The sequence below is a fragment of the Tachypleus tridentatus genome, chromosome 5, assembly GCF_004210375.1.
Source record: "Tachypleus tridentatus isolate NWPU-2018 chromosome 5, ASM421037v1, whole genome shotgun sequence".
NCBI classification, from domain to species: Eukaryota; Metazoa; Arthropoda; class Merostomata; order Xiphosura; family Limulidae; genus Tachypleus; species Tachypleus tridentatus.
In genome coordinates this window covers 26,467,629-26,481,119 of record NC_134829.1, presented here as the reverse complement: position 1 = coordinate 26,481,119, position 13,491 = coordinate 26,467,629, and positions in this window count along the sequence as shown.

Sequence of the window (13,491 nt, the reverse complement as noted above, 5' to 3'; positions counted from 1 at the left end):
TGGTCTCGTAGCTAGAGTCTGTAATGAACAAGATATGATTTGACTCGACTTTCCTTATACGTAAGCCCTAGGCTCTTAGTTACACGACACTGATGTCTACCCTGATATGATCATGACGAAAGAAAAATTGCACATCAATTCATAAATATATAGCTTTCAAATGCAGTAATATCAAAGAATGTATTTTATAGTTTAACGTTAAATTTTATTGTTGAAAGTCATGTATAAGTCACTTCTAGTGGTATCGAACCTATATTCTTGTTTGCATTCTTTTTGGTATTGTCATCCCTCAATCATTTACAAAATGTTTTTGATAACTTGTTTTGTAACTGACTAAAGATTGATATATTATATAAATATGTGTAATAAAATTTAAAATTATGTTAATAGTTGTTTTTTTTACTTCTTCCCTTCATATATAATTTAGGAGTTAACTCCCTAAAGACACTGGTTGTATAGTGTACAAAGCATCGAGTATTCTACCTACATGTTTACACGTTACAGTCGTCTAATTCTCATCTATTATTGGCTGGTAATTCCTATTTCATCCTGTACCTAAGGTTTTCTAGAGGAAAGCTAACTTCAAGGGGTAATGATAACATCATTTACACTAAAATTATGATTTTTAATATTACTACGAGTTACAACGACTGAACGATAACATCGTGCACTGCTTAAAAACACATACAGTGGATTTAGCTTTAAATTGACGTTAGTGATAAGGTACTTGCAGAGTTATATCAATTGAAACAAAAAAAGAAAGATGAACAGTTTGGTGGGCTGGTTACTTTCAGGTTTGGTATCGTAACGATGGTTTCTTTCTTTACTTTTAGACTTGTTGGGTAGAGAAACAAATAAATGTAAGAGGCAATCATCTTTAAAACTAAAACTTTCTCTCATTGTTTATTTTTATCCTGCATGTTTCTGTGATTTTTATTGAGTACCTTAGTCATTCATACAGATATTGTCTACCGATTCAACTATAGTGGTTGGAATGGTTGAGACAGGTGACCTGTCCAGACAGCTTTCGGTCCCCTTTGGAGGAAATAATTATTAGTCCTACCGGTTCAGAATAAAACGTTTTCAATGCCCTATATGTGAAAGTTTATAATTAAGGTTTTGGGTAGAGCCATTACAAAAATATTTTAATCATTGTTTTCAACGCATCCCTATTAAAACCATTAAAGAAACTGTCAAGCCAGAACTTAAGATGTGCACTATATTTTTATTCTTTAAATACATTATACGCATGGCCATAACTATCTGTAAAAGCACCTAATTGCGGATCTTGTTTAAAGTGAAATGTTTCCGAAAGTATCAGCGCATCAGCAACTTCCTGGGCTCAAATAGCCCATTGAGTAAAGATAACAGAATCCCAAGTGGAATGCTGTGGTAAGGATCGAAGTTTTGAAGCATACAGTAAAGAAAGTTGCAAGTGGCAGAGGTGGAGAGGAGGTTCCTAAAACTCTGTACTGGAAAAGTGTGGATAGCCCCCGTGCAGAGCCGAAGCCCCAGATGATGAACAGAGTCCAACATCTTCAAGCCTAAGGTCTTGATAAAACCATAGACCAGAGACCCTTAGTCCAGTTTGAATCGAATGAGGGCATGATAGATCATTAGCACAGAGCATCGATCTGCTTCCCAAGAGATGTAATACAGGACACTGAGGATGTTTAATGACCTTGTACACTTGTCGTGTAACTGTTTGATGTGTGGAATGAAGGTCAGCTTGCAGTCAAAAACAAGCCCCAAGAACTTTGCCTCTGAGACCATGGGAAGAACAACATTACCGAGATGAAGCTCGGGATTGGGGTGAATACACCATTAGTGGGAAAAGTGCATGCAAACGGTTTTAGAGAAAAAAAGGTAAAACCGTTTGCTGTTGTCCATTTCAACAAACGATTGAGGGCATTCTGGAGTTGCTATTCAATAAACCTCATGCTCGAAGACTTCCACATTTCGAGTCAATCGTCAACATAAAACCTGTTTGTAACGGTAGGAGGAAATTGTTCAATGATATCATTGATTTTCATACTGAAAAAATGTGACACTCAAGACAAAGTCCTGAGGGGCTTTAAGTTTCTGTGGAAAGTAACTGGAAAGCATCGCCAGTCCATTAAGATGTTCTGTAGAAAAGTGGATAAATAGCCATGTAACCCATACAAGTGCAGGTCTCGCAAAATACTGTATCTCCATATAGAATCGTGAGCCTTCTCAACGTCAAAAAATATAGAAACAGAATGTTGTCGCTTGAGAAAGACTTCCTGGCCGACGTTTAAAGTCAAACCAGGTGGTCGATGGTGGGGCACTGTTGTCGAAACCCACACTGGGTGGGCGAGAGAAGGTTGTTTGATTCGAGGAATCAGATAAAATTAGTGTTAATCATTCTCTCTAAGACCTTGCAAAAGCAGCTTGTCAAAGCAATTGAACAATAGTTAGAAGGAATCTTGGAATCCTTTACAGGCTTAGATAGAAGGAGGGAAATAGATCTGTGCCAAGAGTAAAGAAAAACCTTCTTCTGCCAGATCTGATTTAAAACAATCAGAAGAATAGCAAGAGAGAGACAGGAGAGTGATGGAACAGCACCTAATAGTGAACATAATCAGGTCAACTGATGTACTGCCAGACTGATAGAACTCAAGCTTGGTTTTTATCAGTCTGGCAGTACATCAGTTGGATTAGCTCAAAGGAAAAGAGGCGATTGCTTTGGCCGAGACTTGATGGCCAAAAAGTTGGAAAACAAAAGAGAAGTACTGAATGTACATGAAAAGCTTTCACGGAGAGTATCAACACATCAGCAACTTCCTGGCTATCAGAGAACAAGATTGAAAGGGGGAGGAAAGTATACTGTTTACTGACTTTATGAGTCTTGTCCCATATGATTTTGGAATTGGTAGTAGAAGAGATACTGGTTGTGAACTTAATACAAGATTCCTTTTAGCTTTGATATCTTACCTGCCATGCATAGGCATGATTCCACTGAAAAGCAACATGGTTTGAAAGTATGTGATACCCACAAAAGTTATCCCAGGCCTGTTTTGGGCCTTCCATGCCATTTGGCAGGTAGAGCTCCACCACAGACAAGGATACCATGGAAAACGAGAGATTTTAGGAATAGATTGAGCAGCTGCCTGGATAATACAGTCAGTCACTGTTGCCAACAGCAGGATTAAGTTTCGAGAAAGTGGTGAAAGTGGGCCAGTTGGCTTAGTCCAGCTTCCATCGAGACATGCATGTCGGATGCATCGACTACAGCCAGTCTCACATAAAATAACAGGAAAATGATTACTGTCCTGTGGGTTACTGTTAATCCCCAAGAAATGTGAGAGAAGAGTGAAGGGGAGCAGATAGAGAGCTCAGTAAAAGACTGACTAGGTGCATGAAAATAAGTATCAGAAATATAAGAGAAAGGTTCTTATTAAAGAGCATACCATTTATAGAACGATCCCTCCAATCAATATCAGCACCACCCCAAAGGGGATTTATGTCCATTAGAGTCACCAAAGATTAAAACGTGAAACGACAACTATTCAATAAAAACATCTAGGTCTTATTGTTCATAGGTCTCTCCAGAGAGAACAAACAGTTATGGTGCAACACAAGAAAACACAGATGACTATGGTCTCCAAGGGTGTATCGAGTGACAAAAGCAGGTCGGGCACGTGCTGGTCAACCAGAAGTGCCACCCCTCCATGTACTCGTCCATCATACAAATTGTCATTCTGGTACAAAGAAAACTGCCGAAAGGTGACTGTATCGACAGGTTTTGAAAAACGTTTCCTGTAAGAAATGGCAAACAGGGTGATAAAAATCAATCAAAGCCTTAATGTCATCAGTATTAAAACAAAAACCTCAACAGTTCCACTGTGTAAAAGAAGTAATTTTTACTTGTGTGGAGGAGAATTGAGTGTAAAATCCTTCTGTTTTCGAGCACATCGTTTTTATTTATACTAAAAGAGATCTATCGACCTCCATAGTTCCTATCCTGGGTAGAGTGGGCAAATCTCTGTCGGTGGACATAGATAATGAATAAAGAATGAGAAATCGAGATGTAGAATCAAACTGTGCAACAAAGTTGTCCCTGCGTGGTCGTTTTTCAATAATCTTTTTTTTAGTTGTGTTTTTTCATGGATTGGGGATATCCATATTAAAGAGAGGAAATTTCAGTATCCACTAAACCCATCCAGCATGAAGCCCTACGAGGAGATGCACTGCAACGTCAAATAAAAGAACACTGTAGCAACGCCATGGTTTCGTGAGCACTATACCCAAACATCAGCATTAGACACATTGTTCACAACACTCGTTGAGAACGTCCAACACTGGTACTCCGTTGACTCTAGCCCAAGAGGACACGCCTGACCCTAGGGGCTACTCTGAGATCACTCGTGTACAGGAATTCAAGGCCAAAGTGACGCATTTGGGTAGAGCCCCTTAACCATCAGGATCCTCTTTTCTCCTTCAAGGGTCGCCATGCACAGCAAGCATGTGGAGTGGGGGTAAACTGAAAGTGCAGAGCCTTCTCTGGGAGGTCCCCTCACCACGGACAGGAATTCACCCCGAGGAGCTTTATTTAAAGAACTAAAAATAGATGGTAAACATCTGTACTACAGTGTCCACCCACATTTCTTTCTAGGTCAACTCGATCATCCTACATTCTAGAACTATAAAAAAAACGAGAGTTCAAACGTTACTAACATAGTGCTCAAATAATCAAAATAGCTCACCCTCCACCATAAAATCATTTGCTCAGTAATACTTAACCTAATCGTGGCGATAACACTATAAAACAAAGTAAATTTAACATCACCTGTTACTAGAAATAATTGATACTTGTCACAGGTAATGGCGTTTTGATTTAACTTATGTAAAGCGATTTTAGAAGGTGAGGTAATTCCCACGAAATCTACTGACTTTTATTTGTTTGTCAGATGATGTGTCGTTAAATGAATGCATCTGTTTAGAATATCTGTAGACGATGTTTCCATGACCGCAGAGAATTATCCAAGGGGTAATGATATACATATGGTCCCTTATAATATGAGTTAACATCTTTCCAAGCTTTTTCATGGCAAAGTTTTTAGTGCATTCTGTAAAGTCAGTTTAGCAATATTAGCAGGAATCCTATCATGACTTGAAGTCCGTATTATGAACAAAGTTAAAACCATTAAAGAAACTGTCAAACCAGGACTGAAAATATGTACGTATTTTTTTCTTCTTCAAATGCTTTATGCGCATGACCGTAGCTATCTACCTAGTTTAAAATTTGAAATTAAATGTAACATGCTATTTAATTTTACAACGGAAAAAGTCAATTGGAAAAATACAAAGAAAATTACAGAAACAGTTAAAAAATATTTTGGAAAACACTATTAATAACAAAAAGGCTAAGCCTAGACCAGTTGTTAAAACCATGTAAACCAACTGAGTTGATAATTATGTTGTTATTAATATAATTTTCTAATTAATGGCTTGCCATTATTAGCTTCCCCTTCTAGGCTTCCTGTTACTGTTTACATTTGATATGAATGTGTTTGTGTATTTTCTTATAGCAAAGCCACATCGGGCTATTTGTTGACCCCACCGAGGGAATCGAACCCCTGATTTTAGCGTTGCTAATCTCTAGACATACCGCTGCACTAGCGGGGGCCGCATTTGGTGTGAAACACTATTGCTGGGTTTGCCCTTTCTTGTATTTTGTTTGCTTTGTACGTCTATATATATTTCATCACGGCTTCTAATCATTGGCTTAGAATTTACGTACAGATATCTTAACAATAGTATCACATGCCACCTCACAATCTTACCTCCAGATGTTTTCAAATGTCTTCAGCAAATGTGTTTTAAAGATAATTTACAATTATTTCATCCCACTATGGAATTGATAACAAACAATACAGGTGAACAAAGCTACGTTTGTGTAACTATATTTGTCTCTCGCCACACCGATTTACTTTTAATCCATTGTTGTTGTTGTTTTTGTTTAATTGCTGTTTTAACTTTTGTCTTTATTACCACAATTGTAATTTTAAACTCATATGGAAAAATGGTACAATATGTAAGGATGATCCTATGTGATACTGATATTTGAACCTTGGGTAAATTTTCATTTTATCTACGGCCATGTTTATATGTAACCTTCACAGTATTTTAACGTACGAGAATACGAGGCCCAACTTGTTTTAGTCCTACCTGTAGACCAAATTAGACGCATTATGTTTGCCTGAGAAATACACCTAGGTTTATGGCAGTTATATGTGCTTTGGTAAGATTTTATCGAGTGATAACAAAGCACATACTTTATAATATTACATACTTTGCATTAAAGATAAACTCTATAGCGTTTTGGTGATTTTTTAAATATTTTAGTCATAACGTTTTAGATAGTTAAGCCACAGTTACTAAGCTGTGAAATTGCCTCGAAATGATTATTTAAAATAAGATTTCAGGAATTAATGTCTACTTTAGTTGTACAGAAATTTAGAAATATTCCATACTATTTGGATTTTGGTTTTGGATCGGAGCTCAAGTGTTGCCAGACAGAAACAAAACAGGGGTAAACTGCATGGAAGAAAAGGCGGAATATTATTTTCATATTGGAACACAGATGTATTTTCGAGGATTTTCAGTAATCAGATCCAATAATCTAATTAGACGTTTCAATCTAACATAAGTTTAAGTTATTTTAAAAACATTGTAGGGATGCTTATGTAAATTATCTCAACTTAAACCAGATGTAAAATGTTTGAACATCACTGGAACTGTTTATGAGGTATCAGACTATACGTCAACCAACAGAAACGATAATGTGTTTTATGCATCTGATGTTACTTTACTTACCTAACAAGATACGGCCTTGAAAAGGATCAAAGCAAAAGCACGCAATTAGCTCTGATCCTCGCGTAGTAAATAAACTAACATCACTCTGAAAACAACCTGTGCAGGTGGGTTTGGTGGGCTTTTAATTTCGCGCAAAGCTACACGAGAGCTATCTGCTCTAGACGTAACCCTAATTAAGCAGTGTAAGGCAGCTAGTCATCATCACCCACCGCCAGCTCTTGAGTTACTATTTTGCCAACGAATAGTGGGATTGAGCGTCACTTATAACGCCGCCACGGCTGAGCGGGCGAGCATGTTTGATTTGACTGGGATTCGAACCCGCGACTCTCGGATTGTGCAAGTGGGAAGAAGAGGTCAAATGTATCTGGCCTTCTGAGGCCCTTAACAACCAAATCCTGACGCAGAGAGAGGGAGAGATCCAAGAAAGTCAACATAATTTATTTTGTAATTATAAATTGTTTCAATTATAGGTAACGATAAGTTAAAACATTTATAATATATGCTCTACAAGTATAATTTTAATTTTCTCTTTAAAAAACTATTAATTTCACTCACAAAGAACTTTTGCTGTAATGAACCACCTTTCCCCCTTAACAGTTCGTTAGAACTGAACCTTATTTAGGTTACATTAGGAAATATTGCCAGGAAATATATTTATTACGAAGTATTCTACAAGCTGTTCTATTGTTGTGGCAAGTGAACGTAATCCACTAATGTGCAAACTCTTTGACCAATCATATTAATATTTTAACTGTCTCTTCATCAGGCTAGAAATCCAGCCCCTACATCCAACAGGGGTGGTCAAAGCACAGGAGAAGAGAGAGAGAGAAAGAAGAGTGTGTTTTATTTAGAGCTAGTAACTTGTCAAACATTTTTTTGTTAACATTGCTTATTCAAGGAAGGACAACCTAGCGATATATTAAAACTTTAAGGACAGCATTATAATGTATTATTCTTCGTGATTTTCAAGAATACAAAATATATTCATGTTTCTGGAGGAGATGAGCAACTAAAAATAGAAGAAAATTAAACCTCATTTTTCTCCACTGGGATTTTACGTGAATCGTATGCCTAACATAATGATATCATTTGTTTCAAACCATTTCTGGAAACGGTATGGTTACGGAAGGTGTATTATTGACACTAAATTTAACGTTCAAATTATTGATTTGGATTTATACTGTTCATTGTCGGTGGGTGTTGTCTACATTGTGCGTCATACTGAATAATTTTATATGGAGTAAAATACATTACTTGGAATAGTTCTCACAGTAAACGTTGTTGCGATGTTTGTTTGCTAAATACAAAACTGAACAATGGGCTATATATGTTATTCTCATCACGGGTATTGAAATCTAGTTTTTAGAATTATGCACCTTCAAACTTACCGTTACATAATGGGGGTGTTGATTGGTTTATTGTTAAGTGCAAAGCACACGATAAGCGCTGTATGGTCTGCTCACCACGAGTTTATAAGAACACAAGTTTTAGTTGAGCCATGACGATGGGGAGCTAATTGAAACTTGAAATTTGGTTGGTTGGTTGTTATTGCATTTCGCGCAAGGCTACACGAGAGCTATTTACGTTTGTTTGTCTTTCAATTTCGCGCAAAGCTATTCGAGGACTATCTGCGCTAGCCGTCTCTAATTTAGCAGTGTACGACTAGAAGGAAGGCAGCTAGTCATCATCACCCACAGTAAACCTTTGGGCTACTCTCTTGCAAATGACTAGTGAGATGGTCCGTCACTTATAACGCCTTTACGACTGAAAGAACGAGCATGTTCGGTGGGATTGGATTCGAACTCGCGACCCTCATGTTACGAGTCGAGCTCCTTAACCACCTGGCCATGTCGGGCCAGAAGTCTTAACGTAACAGAAACTGTCATCAAGACAATATAACGATGGTGGTAGGATAGACCGAAGATGCAAGTTTGTTTGTTTTCTAACTGTTAAAATATTAAACTAATTGTTTGGTTTACATATTTGATATTTTATGACAAAAATAAACCCAGGATTGAGCTAAAATATTACAATTTCTCGTGAATGGATGGATAATGTTTATCATAATTTTCCAATATTGTTTTTTGGATGCCTCTGTAGTATTAACTGGACAGCCCGCATAGTTATTCATCAGGATTAGACTTGGAAATCTATCTTTACTGAGGCCTTTACATGGCCAAGCGTGTTAAGGCGTGCGACTCGTAATCTAAGGGTCGCGGGTTCGCATCCCCGTCGTGCTAAACATGCTCGCTCTTTCAGCCGTAGGCGCGTTATAATGTGACGGTCAATCCCACTATTCGTTGATAAAAGAGTAGCTCAAAAGTTGGCGGTGGGTGGTGTTAACTAGCTGCCTTCCCTCTAGTCTTACACTGCTAAATTAGGAACGGCTAGCACAGATAGCCCTTGAGTAGCTTTGCGCGAAATTCAAAACTCAAACAAAAACAAACAAACTATCTTTACTGAGAGAGAGGACGTTTAAGATTCTTATTTCACGTTGCTCAGACTCATCAAACTTCTTGAAAACTTTCAACCAGTACAATTATCTTGGCACCAAGCCAACGATGAGCTGTTACACCATAAATGTTGACTGAAATATTTATGTTGGTTGTATTTAAAGCGAGAACAAGCCATAAGGGATGGCTGACCCTCAAACACTTGCCAAGATGTGCCCTTTAAACTTTTCATTTAAGATTGAATTAATCTATTATGAGCCCACGAATATCTTTATTCATTCAGTTTTTAATTATTGCGAAAACCGAAAAATCCGAAAGTATCGGGCCTCAGGAGTACTGGGCGGTCACAATTATGACTTACCAAATGAGCTGACAAAATTCGAAACCGAGCAATACAGACAACTTACAATTAAAAACATAACTACTCTAGAGCCCTAATATATTTTAATCATTCATTAAATGAATGATTTATCCAATTTGTTTTAAATATTTTGTAACAACTAATTTTTAGTTGATCATTGTCGTAAGAGAAGTTGATTTTTTTATTTATAATTTTTGAAGGGGGACAATGCTAGACATGTTACACAAGAATTCGCTGTTTGTAATTAGAAAATGGCAGTAAACTCTGTGACACAGTGCTTAGTGTACATTGCAGCATGTTTTTAATTAGTGCACATTATAAAGGTCATTACACACTGGATCCGATTTGTCATCCGAAAAGTCGTGTAAACCTTGCTTGGATATTATTTGTGTTTGCAATGGTAAATACTACTGTTTGTTCGCATTTCAGTGTTTTACAATACATAACAGTTATTCACGGCTCCAGTGCAGTAACTTGATATACATTTCGTTTTATATTTTCTGCCGCCTTCTTGTAGCCCTCGTTTGGTTTGTCATGCAGTTTATGTTCAATTACATACCATACGAGCTTTTCCAAACGTAATGTTCAGAGAACTAAAGGGGCACTCAGTGGAGCGCATATTGATCATGTAAGACCGAAAATATGCACGTACGTATGTCATTATTCACGGACCACTTTTATCAGGTCAATAAGGAATCATATTCTATATATGTCTATCATGTTTAATCAAAATCCAATCATTTTTTACTGAGTTTAAAAAAAAAATAGTGCGAAAAAAATTGGTCCCCATATTAACAGGTAGGGATGTATAGATTCTTCTCGACCCTCCAAAAACTAATCACTTCTAAGTCGGGTCTTAGTCCAAATATATTGTAATTTTCATCAAAATCCATTCAGCCGTTTCTAGAAATTTTGCTGAAAAAGATACATACAGGGATGACAACATAACCTTCCTCCATTTTCAGTGGTGGAGGTACACGGTACATCAATAATGCACGTGACTTCTCAAATGATTATTACTGATCAAAGTGATTTTCAACGAACATCGAATTGGATCAAATCAAACTTTTATCTATTCTAAAATTAACACATCACCATAGTTACTACGTTAGTTGTGACGACTAGGGATGAAAGATGCAAAAGAGAACGTTCATGCTTGTTAAATTATATTATTTGTCGCGTGACAATTGTGCGCGTTCATGTTGGATCCAGTGCGAAATGACCTTAAGTTGCGACGCGGAATTCGATGTGTTATACAGCATTTTTCAACTTAATAAACTGGAGGAGGTGTTAATTTCAGATGTGTTAATATAATAACTTTTTGAAAATGCCACATGTTTCTAAGTAGCAGATTAAGTGGACAGTAAAAATACACTTGAAACCACGAATTTTTCTGTTTCAGATTTCGTTCATTAGTAAACAGGAGAGTGATAACGTAATATATATTACACGTCGTATCTCTTTATTCGTCAGATTTTTTTTTAGTAATAAATGCGAAATCCACGACATGGCGGTATGTGAAAGAAAATATTATACCACAATAGCTTTAGTTTCACATTAGGTTTGTTAAGTTACTTTGAATTTCGCGCAAAGCTACTCAAGGGCTATCTGCGCCAGCCGTCCCTAATTTAGTAGTGTAAGGCCAGAGGTAAGGCAACTAATCATCACCACCCACCGCCAACTCTTGGACTACTCTCTTATCAAAGAATAGTGGGATTGGCCGTCACATTATAATGCTCCCACGGCTGAAAGGGCAAGCATGTTCGGTGCGACCGGAATTCGAACCCACGACCCTCAGAGTACGAGTCGAACGCGTTAACCCACCTGGCCATGCCGGGCCCATTAGGTTTGTTACTAAACAAGTAAGTATTAGAACACACCGTTTGTGATACTGTGTATTAAAAGCGTCGTGTTTGCTTATTACAAAGATAGAATTATTATAGGATGTGACACCCTTCGTGTTATATAATGATTGTACGCTTTACAAATTAAAACAGCAAACTGCTATATGACACATCGAATTTCGTGTCACAACAAATAATTACACTATTCTATAAATTATAATTAAAGCAACAAGTTTCTGTATGACACACCGAACTTCGTGTCATTCCATAGCCACCATAGCTTAGATAAGTAACACAAATACCTTGTGGACTATTAGATGTACGTGATTTTCCTATAAAGAAATATTTATTCAATAAAAACACTAACTGTCTAAGTCCGGATATATCATTAAGGGTTTTAAAGACATGTTCGTACTTAGATAACTCTAAATCGAATGTTTTATTATTTGTTTTTATTTTTCTCCTCAGAAGTTGTTTGTTTTTCATTTGAATAGAATCTATTTGTTTCGAATGAAAAACAAACAACTTCTGAGGAGAAAAATAAAAACAAATAATAAAACATTCGATAAGAATAAAACATCTTGAATGTAATCTGATCACCTACGACAGGTTCCCCGGTGGCTCAGCGGTATATCTGCGGACTTACAACGCTAAAAACCGGGTGTTGATACCCGTGGTGGGTAGAGCACAGATAGCCTATTGTGTAGCTTTGTGCTTAATTCAGAACAACAACACTTAAGACAGTATAAGTGACGTCAGCATCAGTGTTTTACTGCACGTGTAAAGTAATATAAATAAAACTCGAATAAGGTATACTGACCGTAGTCAGACGATGTAGTGCGTCACTTAAATTATAATATTAATCAGTGATGTCGAGAATTAGTTTATAAGGGTAGACTTTGAACTGAAATTTACTATTATATTTTGGTATTTTTAATCCTTACGTCACGATTAGTGGCTTGTTTACTAACCCGTCAATATAAACTGCATAATAAGAATGAAAGACTAAACACTTGTACTGTTTACAAGGCCTTACTTCACTGACGTGCAACAGTCTAATTTAGTGTTTCGCATATTGTGCAAATTGTAATACAGTAATTCCATGTAACCCGAGAGTCGCGGGTTTGATACCTCGTCACACCAAATTTGCTGGCCCGGCATGGTCAGGTGGGTTAAGGCGTTCGACTCGTAATCTGAGGGTAGCGGGTTCGAATCCTGTTGTACCAAACATGCTCGCCCTTTCAGCCGTGGGGGCGTTATAATGTGACGCTCAATCCCACTATTTGTTGGTAAAAGAATTGGCTATGGGTAGTGATGACTAGCTGCCTTCCCTCTAGTCTTACACTTCTAGATTAGGGACGGCTAACTCAGAAAGCTCTCATGTAGCTTTGCTCGAAATTAAAAAATAAACAAAACAAATATGCTCGCCCTTTCGGCAGTGGAGGCGTTATAATGTGATGGTCAAACCCACTATTCATTGGTATAACAGTAGCCCAACAGCTGGCGGTAGGTAGTGATGGCTAGCTGCCTTCGCTCTAGTCTTACACTACTAAATTAGGGACGGTTAGCGTAGATAACCCTCCTGTAGCTTTGCGCGAAATTCAAAACCAAACAAACAAGAACTCCAAGTTTAACATATATCGGCTTGTAAAAAAGAACAAGCCACACCAAAATGTTGTAATTGTGGTGAAACACATACAGCAAATTATAAAGAATGCGGCAAATATAAACAGATTAAACAACGCATCTATGAAATAAAACAATAAAACGAACACAAGAAAACACAACAAGCACACACAACTACAGGACCAATATGCACAAAAGCTGAAAGAAAATATTATACAACCAAAACCACAAACTAAAGAACAACAAAATTCAACGAAAACAGTCACCACTTTACAAGAACAAAACCACAGATATAACAAGCAACCAAGAAAACAACAATCTTACAGTAAAACACAAACAATGAAACAAGTCTAATAGTAAACTTAAT